The sequence below is a fragment of the Cupressus sempervirens genome, chromosome 2 (assembly GCF_028749045.1).
Source record: "Cupressus sempervirens isolate cs-2001-9-10 chromosome 2, ASM2874904v1, whole genome shotgun sequence".
In the NCBI taxonomy this organism is placed as follows: Eukaryota; Viridiplantae; Streptophyta; class Pinopsida; order Cupressales; family Cupressaceae; genus Cupressus; species Cupressus sempervirens.
Window position 1 is genome coordinate 297576301 of NC_143119.1, and position 13044 is coordinate 297589344.

Below are 13044 nucleotides of genomic sequence, written 5' to 3' on the forward strand. Positions count from 1 at the left end.
GTATTGTTTGGCTTTTGCAAAAACTTGTGTGGGTAGATAGTGGGCACTTTTCGGTAAGACTTGGACTTTTTGGGAAGCATTTTGGGTACCCTCTTAGGTGTTCTTCAATCCTTTAGAGTCGCATTTTGAATTCGTAATGTTCAGATTCAAATTTAGTTATGCATCTCCCATTGTCAGTCGTTTTGTTCGGTAGTGGCATTTGGAGATTTGTTGGTTGCTCAGATTGTTGGTGAAGTCTTCCATTGTGATCTATGTGATCCTTATATGATGTTGACATGTGCATTGATACTTGTAAAAAAAATATCTTGGCTTGTATTGAATCCTTGTTCCAAGGATCTCCGAGCAGGGCATTACATCTTGCTTTCGCTATGTTATCTCTTGTTGTTTTAAACTTTAGAAAAAATAAAATTAGCAAACTTATGACATAATAGGTTTTTTTTTTTGGGTTGTGTGGTAGGGTGTTACATCAGGTCAAGAATACCCAAATGCTTGAGTTGAGTTCCCAAAGGAAAACTGTAGAAAAAAACACTCCAAGTAAAATGTGCAATCCTCAACTCAATGATGACATTCCAAATAGTGTTAAACTCATATCTCCAATTCCATTGTGAAGACTAGAGGTGCATAGGCAAGTTAGGCACTAATAGGTTAGAAGTCTTTTAATAAGCCAAATTAAATAAATGATTATTAGAACATAAATGATAATCAATACGCTTTGCACAAAATTATATGATTTCATTTTGTAAACTTGTATTTTTTTTATTTAGTTTGACTTTATGCATGTAATTGTAATATCATTTTGTATCAATTATATTTACGCCAAAGGCATTCCCTTTATGAGATGAGAGACTTGATTTAGACATTTCACGATTGAAAATCACCAAGAGAGTTGGACGACCATCAAATCAATCTTAGCCATTAATCCTATCCAAACCATTGTCTTCAATACTCAATTAAATTGGGACACCCAAAATCCTCAGCTACTCATTGTGGTGGTACATGTACACATGTTTAAAAACTAGATATTGTACACTAGACAAGGAATATCTGTGAGCTCATTTCATGAACCCTATACCATTACCATCATCACCGAGTGTTAGGTCTCTGACAATAACAAGCTCAAATATTCTTTTGAATTCTTTGAAATGAAGAAACCAATGTTGATCATAGTAGGTTGAATTGAGTTGAATCTTTGCCATAATGTTTGCATAGGAATTGTTTATTCTATAGTTGCAACAAGCTCTTCTGAATTGAAGAACAATAGTGTGGAAATGAATGGATTCAGAGCAGAACTGGTGCATATTGATTCTCCACTCTTCTCAACACATAACATCAGTTGGATTTAATGGCTGGAATGAGCAGTGAAAAGAAGAAAGCAGAGGTTGAAGAGCTTTAATGGTAGATGCATTGGAAAAATGGAGGTGACAGATTTGGGAGTAGCTGTAAATAGGGGAAATGGGGAATTTGTGATGAAATTGGCAATTGGTACTCCAAGGGTAGCCATTGCAGGCATTGTAGACACAGGAAGCGATTTGACATGGACTCAATGCAAACCTTGCATTGATTGCTTTGCATAATCCACAACCCTTTTTGATCTCACTCTACCCTCCTCTTACAAAAAGCTCTCATATTCTCATACCCTCTATTCAACCCAAGCTCTTCCTGAATTGTCGTGCAAATCTAAGTCCTGTGACTACACTTACACTTCTGGTGATTTCTCCATTAATGGGGGAATTCTTTCCTCTCAGATTTTCACTTTTGGCTCCCCCAAATCAAAAATTAGGGCTTCAAAGGTGCAAGTTTTGTTTAGGTGCAACCTTGGTAATGAAGTAAAAGGATTTGATCAAGTGAGTGGAATTGTTGGTTTGGGAAGAGGGCCACTTTCTTTGATCACCTAGCTTGGAAAATCCTTCGATTACAAATTCTCCTATTGTCTCATCGATTCCCCTTCAAAATCTAGCACCATTTTCTTTGGTAATTTGGCCTTGCTTGAAACTAAACAACAATGTGGGAGTTTTCTGCAGGTATTTGAATAGTAGAGTCATCATGGTCCTTATCGAGGAAGTAACATTTTTGTGCAACATGGATACTTAGTGTTGGTTCAAATGTAGCAATCCTTCAATGTACCATCAATCTCTTCAGTATACACATAGCTACAAAAGCACAATATTCCCATTGGTCATGATAGTGTTTTGGGAAATTGATACAACCATATTTGTAGTGTTTAAAATTAATAAAGATATACACACATCCCTAGTCTTGTGTGTGACATAGGCAAAGAAGGTAGCAAGTTATCTCTTGGCATTGTCATAATTTATATTGGTGTCATCACCAATGTAAGCATCAATGACTTGCATCACTGAGAATGGCATCAAAGAAATTCATGCTTATGATGGAGGAGACGCTTTATGGATAGACGCTCCCAAATAGAAGGGATACTAACATTTCCATTTTTTCACCCTCTATGTTTCTATTATAGGGGAAGAGACCCATTAGTTGCCCATGTCTCCCAATTACCATTTTTAAAAAGCCTCAAAAAATGATAACACATGTACTAGTAGTTGTTAAGACTTGTACTAAGAGTCTATCACACATGTAATAATAGTAGGTCATTTTATCTTTCTTGGTTTTTGATTGGTCCATTTGTGAAAAAGTACTATTTTTTGGTGACTGGTTATTGGGGGGTGAACATAATGAGTTCCAGGCAAACTTTTTGAAATGACATTTTTTGACACCTTCACACTCTACGACTTCTATAGTGAGCTTTGTAAATGGAAAAATGTCAAGACCTTAGCTTTAAACTCTTTAGACACCTATGAAGGTTCACCAAAAAATTCAGCAAATTTCAATGTACAAATTAGAAGCTCTAGATGCATGAAGTTAGCCTAGAAAGTTATTGGATCTCTTCCCCTATCTCTCCCATCTCAAAGTGTTATATTTGTATCTCTAAAGCTCCCTCCTCAACCCATACACATAGAGTAGAAAATTGTTATGTGGGAATAGCACATTCGGTGTATCCATTTGACTAACTTTGGGCCACATAAGCATCATCGTGAGTCATTTATTTCCTTACCATCCTTCCTAACCCTGTGTTGGCAATCAAACTACGTAACTTGTGACTTTGATGTGTCTATTTTCACTGAGCATCTTTACTATGTAAATGAAGCATTTCCAAACTAAAATTTGTGTCTTTATCTTTGAAAGGGTGTGTTGATATTTATCCAAAATTAATGAGCATAGGAACTATTTGACTTTATCTATTAAGATAGAAATTTGTCAAAGGGTCTTTGGTCTTGTTGGTGTTTTCACACTACCAAGGAACAAATTACTTGATACCAAGATAGTGAATAGCAATTTATTCTAAGGACTATCTATTTCCTATACTCAACTAAGAGGTCTTCAATCTGGACCCAACTTCAACAAAATCATAAATAGTTTCTACTCTGTAGGCTCTGCAAAACCAAGGCAGGTGCACCTAAGGGATAAATGGATTCAAAACTTGATTCTATCTTCACACTTCATTCATCTATTGATATCTTATTACAATACTCATCCCGTCTAGCAGATGTTTGGTCATAATTCTTCTTAGATTTACATGTAATTACGAGTAACAATAGCTAACTTAAAACACAAATATTGAATGAAATCAAGTATTGACAAGCTATGATACTCTTCATATATTTAAAGTAAAATTGATTTTGATTTTAAGATTTTACTTGATGCTTATCCATGATATCTTCATATGCAAATTGAGATAATTGATCAGTGTCTAATCCACTGGAATTCAAAGTCTACCCAACCTCTTGACCTAATTGATTTCATTGCAATCAATATTATCAACAATTCTCCCTAAAACTTATTCTTATGCATATCCTTCTTACTGCCTAGAAATCCTATCATATTCGCTAAAGCATTTAATTAATTTGTTGAATTAAAAGCAACAGTGAATTGACATACAACCTATCCTAGTTGCATCAAATTGAATAAGCTTTGCTCATACAACCTCAAAATAACCAGTTAATAACAATGGAGACAAGATTCAGAGAAAACATATATGGTGATATTTCATCCTTGTATTAATTTTCTTTGAAAATTATATAATACTGAGATAATACTCAAAACAACTCAAGACAAGACAACATGATCTTAAAATGTTAATGTATTTTTAGACTTGCAGAGAAAATACATCATAAAATTTTCATCAAGGAAATTGGACCGAATAAAACTAGCAAAAACTAAAATTGCACAAATGTTTGGACCCTTTTTTCTAGCCTTGAGATTTCATTTATATAGTATGAGATGCAACAAGCTTTCAACCTAGAGAGTACTAAAAATTGTCCTTAAGACAGAAAGATATTTACAAAAGTTACTATCATAAAAGACAAAAATGGGTACAACAAAATGATTTGTATCATGAACATTTCTTTCATGGGGACCACTTCTGATGCACTTCTTTGTCATCTTAATCTCAAGCTCCATTCTTTTTTGTACTTCTTTATTATAAGCCACTAAAACTTGTTCATATTTTTCTTGTAATTCTATTTTTTCCTTTTTCTCCCTCAAGGTTGTGGCTAGGGTGAGGTTGGTTGTTCCAACATCTAGCTCTTTGGCCTCCTCATTTAGAGTATCCTCTATCCTTTTTACAATTAATTTTCCCATCAAGTTAGTATCATTAGGTTGGGAGGAACTAGCTTTGGATCCTCTTCTCATAGACCAAATCACTAATATAGCATGATCCTTACTGAATTTAGCACCTTTCAACTCCTTTTGTACCTTTTCATCTGCACTTAACTTCGTGGTAACAGTGTTGAAAACCATTGCATCTGCGATGTCCCAATTTGGCAAGAGAAAAACCCCAGATGATCTTATCATTTTTCTTCTCTCCTGAGGGGTTAAAGCTCTAAATTCTTGCATCATTTCCTCTTTTGTTTGATCTTGTAGAGTTGCTTCTTCCATTTCTAGTTGCTCTACCTTCCTCTTATTACATCTTTCTTCAAATAGTTCAATATGTGTTCTCCATGCAAACTAATAAAAGGCTCTTGATTTAACAAAATTGTCACCAAAAAGAAATTTATGACTAACTTGTTTTACTACAAGGTCCAATTCCCTTCCTCTATAATCAACAATAGTTAGCTCAAGGCTAGGCATGGGAGGCTCTTGAGGATTCCCTTCTTCTAATTCTAAAATAGTAATAAAACTCCCCCTTGGGATCCTAATTGCTCCATTTGCTCCTTAGTGAGTTGTTCATCTCCTATATGTAATGGGGATTGAGTGGGTGAGTATTCTTCTATTTGGGACAATTGTTTTTCTTCTATATTTTGCATCTTGGGCTTTGGTTCTTCAGGCCTCTCTTCCATAACAATACTAGTTGATCCAACTATTTGTTTACCCTTGTCAATTGTAGGCTCTTCATTCTTAATGATATTGTAGCTAGATCTCCTATGAATAACCAATTTCCCTAATCCTACTGTAAGGGTAAAAGAGAATTTCTTCATTATTTATCAGACCTTGTCAGGATAAGAATTGATAAAAAAATGTATTTTTTTTCATTCATTGCCTCCATAATCTCTGGAAAAGTGATCATTAACTTATTCAATTTATCTACCTCTATCTTTGCATCTTTTAAAGGCTTGTAATCTTTTTCAAAACAAGTAATAAATTCTAAAACCCTTGAATAAACTCTTCATTTCTCCTTCTTGATCTCTTGTTCCTAGAGAGAGAATTCATTTCTTATTACATCTTCAGGGAAGTAGGGTTGATTTTTTTTAGCACTAACCTTAGCCCTTTGTCTGAATATCTCAAAAAATCCTTCACTATCATTGAAACGATCATGATAGACAACCATTGTGTATGGGTCTAAGAATTTATACAAAAACAAACAACCACCTTTTGTGATTATGAATTGATGGACAACTGTACAAGATGGGAAAATGAAGCCCCTAGATCAACCAATCATTTGTGCTTCCTCTAATCCACCTATCTGTCATAACATTTTAGCTATTCCCACCTTAAGAGGTACCTAATAGGGAAGCACATGCGGAGTTCCTTGGAATTCATATACTCTGAATATTGTTGACATAGGGTATGGTATGATATCTACCCAATTATGGGAAACCTTCAAACTAGTAGTGTTATCCATAGGCCTGATGAAATCTAGCAATGCTTTAGGTATCCTAGGATTATCCTTTAAAAATAGGCTCCTCAACCTAGATGTGAAGTATCTATCTAATCTCACAAAACTAGCCTCCTTTGCATCCCAGGTCATATATGTGCTCCACAATTGAACTAGCAAAGATTCTCCCTCATATTCTTTGTTCAACTCCATTTCCTTTTCAAAGAAGGTAACACCTTTATACAAGAACATATGCATCAATAAAGAATACTAGCCAAAGGTTTTCTCAATTTTTCCCTTTGCAATCCCAATTAGACCTTTTATGAATTTCCTCTATTAGATTGGATTCAAAACCAAAAATTATATCCACACCAAAAGAAGAGATTTGTGTCATCATATACATGAACTTTATTGGCATATACTCTTGTTCATCTTCACCAAAAATTTTGCACGAAGTCATGTAGATGTCTATGGCCCTAGAATTGAAAAACTACTTCTTGAAAGGCTCTTTAGTTGGTGTTGTAACAAAATTCAAAGTACCAATTGTAGCCAAGTGTCCTCTCAATGCCCCTTACCTGATTTGATCTTTATGAGACACGTACTCCTTCTCTAATCCCTCAAAATCAATGACCTCATGATAATCCATGATTGGCTCCATTCCAAAAACTTCCTACATTTCTTCTATAGTGATTTTCATTAAACATTCCCCATCTATTCTCCTCACCATCCTAGCTATTGGGTCATAATTTCGGGCTATAGCTGTGAGAAGGTCCAAGTCCATGAAAACCCTAGGAACTACTAACTTACCTAAAACAAAATTCCAAATATTCCCATGAGGAGCAAACAGTTTCCTCTCTAAGAACCTTTTTTAAAACATTGGAGCCCTGTTTAAGAAGTTATGGCATCCCTAGTCCAATTTCCCTTATCAAACAATCCATCTACAACTCGGAGTCTAGGGTAACTTATAGGAACTATTTTCTTTATTTGGGCTAATTCATTTGTGGATTCACTCAATTGTTCCAAGAAATCATCATGGATATTTCTACTGGCACATTCAACTTTCCTAGAAAAACCCTTTTTTGGAGGCATATTAGTCAATAATGCAAAGAAACTAGAATTCTTTGAATTATATGTAGATTGCGATACTTACTTGCCTTTCTTATTTCTTCTCTAAATGCTATAATGAATCATTGATATAGAAAATTTTCACAATTCAACCTAGTAGGAAAAGAAATTCTTCAACTTTATGCATTATATTCCTTGTTTTATTTTGCACAAGGAGATTTAACTCTCATAAATGGATAACAGAGAAACAGAGTGGAATTACCTTTCAAATTTGAAAACAAGCTGTTGATTTTTGAAAAATCTGACAATTTTTTTAAAAATTGACAATTAAGGAATAAAACATTTTATGACTTGGCTTTAATCCTTCCTAGTTGGAAATCATACCAATTAAACTCTTCCATGTGTGCACCTTTTCTCCTCACTGGAAAATTACACATTATTTATTTACACATCTGGACATGTGTCAAGTTCTCGCTATGTCGCTAAGAATAAAAAACTAACAAATCCTCTTGGCAACATAATGACAACCCTTGATTTTGTGTACATCAGACAATCAAAGTGATGCTACAAAACTCCTCTAAAGGTGGCCCACCATGCGACGTGTCACTCTCTCACTATGTTTCCAAGAGTAAACAACATGTAACTTCCTTTGGTGACAAAGCGATGACCCTAGATTCATCTTGCATCATACAGTATAAAACATGATGATCATAACATAAACAAAGTGGACCTGTCGGATATGTGTCTCCCTATCGCTATGTCGCCAAGGGTAAATATATTGTAATTTCTTTTGGTGACAAAGAAACCATTGTTGATCATGAAAAGATTTGATGGTGCAAACCCACATCTCATTTTTGTCTAAGTACATAGCTCATGGTGAATTGAAGACTGACATCTAGACACCCTTTTGATGACATGGAACCTACGATAATTTTTTCAAAGGCTGGTCTTGCCACTTTATACGTGTCAAATGCTTGTTGTGTCACTTTGGGTATTGATCGTTCAATTCTAAATAATGACATAGTGATAGCCTTTGATCAAATATGAAATCAATGAGGAAAGAGTTATATTGAAATATTGGCCCTTTTCTACATAGAATGAATGGGAGACAGACACCTATTACATTTCTGACACACCTACTAGCTTCAAGGGAAGAAGGACCCACATGGCCACATGTTGGATTCTCACTATGTCACAATGATAAAAAGCAATCAACTTCATTTGGCAACAAAGTGAGGCTCGTTGATTTACAAACTGATCAATGGTGCAGGATCTTCCATTGAATGTTTGTGCTTCTAACTTGGTCCCACAAACACGTGTCCTCATGTCGCTATGTCACCATAGGTAAAGATCTTGTATTTTCCTTTGGCAATAAAGTAACAACCCTTGATCTTAAGGAAGATCAAGGATCACTATGTTTGGACTGATTTTCAACATAAGACATAACCTGCATAAATATTAAAATGAAAGCCTAGGTTTAGAATTATTTCAAAGATATAGGATAATGTTTAGGTAATGCAAACAACTTTTCAAAAGGTACCCAAGAAGAAAATGAAAGGGGTAAATAAAATATTTTTCCCACGCACTCCTTGTTTTGAAAGGGAATGTTATGTGAACATAATCCAAAGGCTTTCTAGGGCAACACTTAGTTAAATAAAAGTTAGGGTTCTTCTAGGGGTAAAAAATTAAATACAAAAACCTAATATTCACAAAGGGAACTAGAAAATTCACTTAGAGATACATTTAGGATTAATTTTGAAGTGAAAACTAGACCAACGGGTCTATTGGTAAAGTTGAATGACTCATAAAGAGAAAACCAGGAATCAAGTCTTCATGAGTGCAAGGTCCTCAACATCAAAAAGGGATGAGATTGAGATCGTGCCATGGGCAATTTGAAAGAATGGAAGGAGAAAAATATATTATTAACACTTTCCCTAATAAAATTTCAACACGATGTCGATAGGAATTAACATATAAACATAAAATTAAGTTACATTCAATATAGAAATACCTCAAATATATGTTGCATTTTGCAATGACGAGATGTCATTTATATCTACAAAATGAATTCCTTGGAAACATCAAATTTCCAAAAAGATGTTTTTTCTAGGTATAAAACTAGTTTTGCACAACACAAAGAGGAAGTCATTGGACAAAATTTGGTAAATGAATGTCTCAATGTGTGCTTGTCATGCATGCAAAACTTGGAAATCTGACCTCATTTAATGTAATGATATACAAAAAATAGATTTGTTAAAAAGGCTTTAAAAACTCTCAAGAAATGTAAGCCAGAAGTAGAAAATAGTGAACAGTAAAGAAGCATAGTTGCAACATATGATTAGTTTGACATAAGGTATCAAAGAGAGGTCATTTTGAGGGGTGAAAGAACAAAAATATGCACATAATAGATATGAATCAACCTTAGAAAATTTCCAAACAAGTAGACCATATATTTGCAAAATCTATTTCATCGTTTTCCCCAACATCTTTGTTATCTACATAAAATGAAAGCTTTAATGCCAAAATTTATGGACTTGGTTATTATATTTAGAAATGCTCCTGTGGACATTTTCTCAAAAAATGTGAAATGATGGACAACATACATGAACAATGTGGTAGAATCCTCAAAAGGATGACAACTCAAGGAATGTGATTGAGAAAGAATATTAAATCCACATCAATGTACTTTGAGTTTTGTACCTAATAAAACAATTAGGAGAGATATATAAGCAATGTATGATCCATCATTTTGATATACAACAATTTCAAGTCAAGCTCCCAACTATAACTTTCCACTTCTATATAGAGAGAAAACATCAATGCATTGAGGAGTATAAGTATTTGTATATTTATGCATTTGTGAATGTCTCCATGATCTTCTCTTTTCAAAGTCGTGTACAAGTCAAAATCAAGAATCTTCATAAGAATTTTTAAATCAAGATGGTTTATGAAGGTATAAGCACTCTATTTTTAGATCTAGCATACGTTATCCAAAAATGCACTTTCAACTCAAGTTCAATTTATTTTCATTTCAAAGTTGATTTCTAGAAAATGCCTTTTACAGTGTAAATTATTTATAGGGAAATCAAGTTACTACTATATTTCATTGCAGGTGATTAGTGTGGGGAACTAATTGCTAAGGATTCCCAATGCGGCTTTTGAAATTTAATCAGTCTATAAACCCTTGGGCCCAAATTCATTCACCTATCTTGTGGTATACAAACATACAAAATAGTGACATTTTTAATTTGGTTTTGATTCCAACTATTAACTTCACCATGACTTCATCTCCATACAAATGACATGTATTGCAAGCGCTATTCTAAGAAAGATCCCCTATATAGACTATCTCTATGGAAATCCCTTGCATTTTGTCAATCCAATCTTGCTTGATCTGTATCACATTGCACATATTGGTATTCAACACAAATTGAGATGCATTATTCAAAGTGCCAAGGACCAAGTTGGATATGAAAGACCAAGGGAAGTTAATTTTGGCTGAGAAATATGGTGAGACATGCTATGATAGATGCAGAGTCTGCAAGTTTAAAAATAGATTTTCCTCAAAGGTATCAAGCAATCCCAATTCCAAAAAGATTCATTAATCTCATTTGATAGATGCTCATCTCTTGATTGGTTCCAATTGATCGATGATCTCTCATTCATGAAATTTGAGTAACATAATCTAGATCGAAAGGGTACTTTGCGTTAAACTTTCTAACCAAATAGATTAACAAAAATGCTCAGAGATTTCTCATCTTCAATTTTTTTGTCAACTGTGATCTTAGCCGACAAGAACTGTATTTAATAGTTGATTAATTTTTATGTGAATTGGTTTGGTGAGTGACATTTTTTCACTTTTAATTGTTTTCGTTTTGAAAATGCAACATTATAGCTTGAGAATGAAATTATTCCATGGAAAGTTTTCTTTAATGGACCATCAAATGGTTAAAAATGACCCAATCATCTTACATTCCTCTCATCGTTATTTGTGACCCAGTGATTGGAAAACTTGGGCTACCCTTTAGAGAAAACATAACAATAACACCAACCTCACTCTTTAAACACCTCTCTTACTCTTTAAGTGTCTTTCTTTCTAATCAATGATGCTGAAAACAACATGATACTAAGGGGAAATTGATAAACAAGATTAAATAGTGAAGATGGGCTTGATACATTTTTAGAGTTCACAAATGTTAAATAGTTAGTAGAGATAATAAATATTTATTATTACCTTAACAATTATCATCTTTATCCTAGTTTCTTAATTCATACAAGTAAGCAAGGTAATTTTACAATTTCGAAAATAGATTTACACAATAAAAAATAGTTGCAGAACTAATTTTACCGTATTTCATAATTTAGAGGGAAATGAGAAAATAGAAATATGGGTCTTATAGTGAACTTAGATCCTCGTTGTTTCCTCTATTGTCTATTTTTGCAGTCCTCCTCTTAGTATACATTAGGCATAAATTACATAAACAAAGAGAGTTAGAGATGAACTTATCTAAAGAAAAATTAAGATGGTCTTCCCTTATGGCAACAAGTACCAATTTTTTCACCTTTCTTAGCATTTTGATAAACCATTTTTAGCTATGAAACAAATCATAAACTCAATACATCTCATATTTTATAAAACAATTGCACATATCTTAGTCACACTTCTTCAAAATACTTACTTCTCCAACTCCATAAGATGAGCCACCTATTAGAACCACTTCCTTGTGTATATGATTAGAAAACAAATTTGAATGGGGCCCATACATAATCCTCAATATAGAAGGAGGTACATGCAATGTAAAGAACAACATCAACAATGAAGAAATGACACACATTTGTATCAAATCTATCTTAATAAAAAGTGCCTAGAATGGTTTTGAATCCTAATTACTTTCAATGTCATTTAAGCTTTTTCTTAAGTGAGTACTAATGATAAATCATATGATAGTATTAATCATCTATGCATGAGGATCACCAAGATATTAACTTGATATGTAACAAGTCTTGTGATAGAATTCCAATGATTTAGGCCTTAGTTACGTACTTTAACAACCTATTCCTCATCAATCTCCATGTACTCTCAATCACAAATCTCCTTAACAAGATGGAATATATAACTAGAAGATACATGCATATGAATTGATAGGTGACTATAGCATCACCAACTTATTGTTTCCACGAGGATCTTTGTGAGTGTATGTCAATAGAATTTTTTTGTTTATGATTAATTTTTTTATTGATATAGTGAAAATTTTAATGAAGATGTAGATTAAGTTGTCCAGCAAAATGGGTAGTTAGGTGGTTACTAGTGTAGACAGGGTTGTGTCATTTCATAAGCACTATATCAAATATTATAAATGTGGCTTTCACTTATGTATTTGGCATTATTGAATGGAAAATTATTGATATGTAAGGAAGCACTTGATTAATGAATAGTGTTCTACTTTGATAAGTTATTATATGCTTCTTTCTTGTTCACCTATGGGATAAACATTTGGCGCCATTGCTAGTTCGAATTTGGTGTAGTATGGAAGGTAGAGGATAAATGAGAACAACTATACAAAACAACCAAAAAATGAATAAGGACGATGAAACAAAAATTCTAGAAGATAAGCATGAGGCAGCCCAATAATTTCACATCCTATACCGTGTAAGCCTGGAAACCTTCGTATAGAGAGAAGCCGTGGAGAGCGACGTTACACCAAATAATGTGTGGGATGCTATGCATGCAAGCCCAACCATGAACAGATTCTTAGACCAACTCCCCCATCTAATTGCACACGTATACCTGGCATAGAAGAGACACAAGGAAGAAGTGGAACATGAGGATCACTGTTAGGAGACCCTCAAGAATTTCTATGAGGAGAGAG

The 13044-nt window shown here is 33.9% G+C and overlaps 1 pseudogene; it reads left to right on the top strand.

The window, feature by feature from the left end:
• Window positions 1–1142: 1142 nt before the first annotated feature.
• LOC149572255 (aspartic proteinase nepenthesin-1-like) lies at window positions 1143–10343 on the top strand (annotated as a pseudogene).
• Window positions 10344–13044: the final 2701 nt, after the last annotated feature.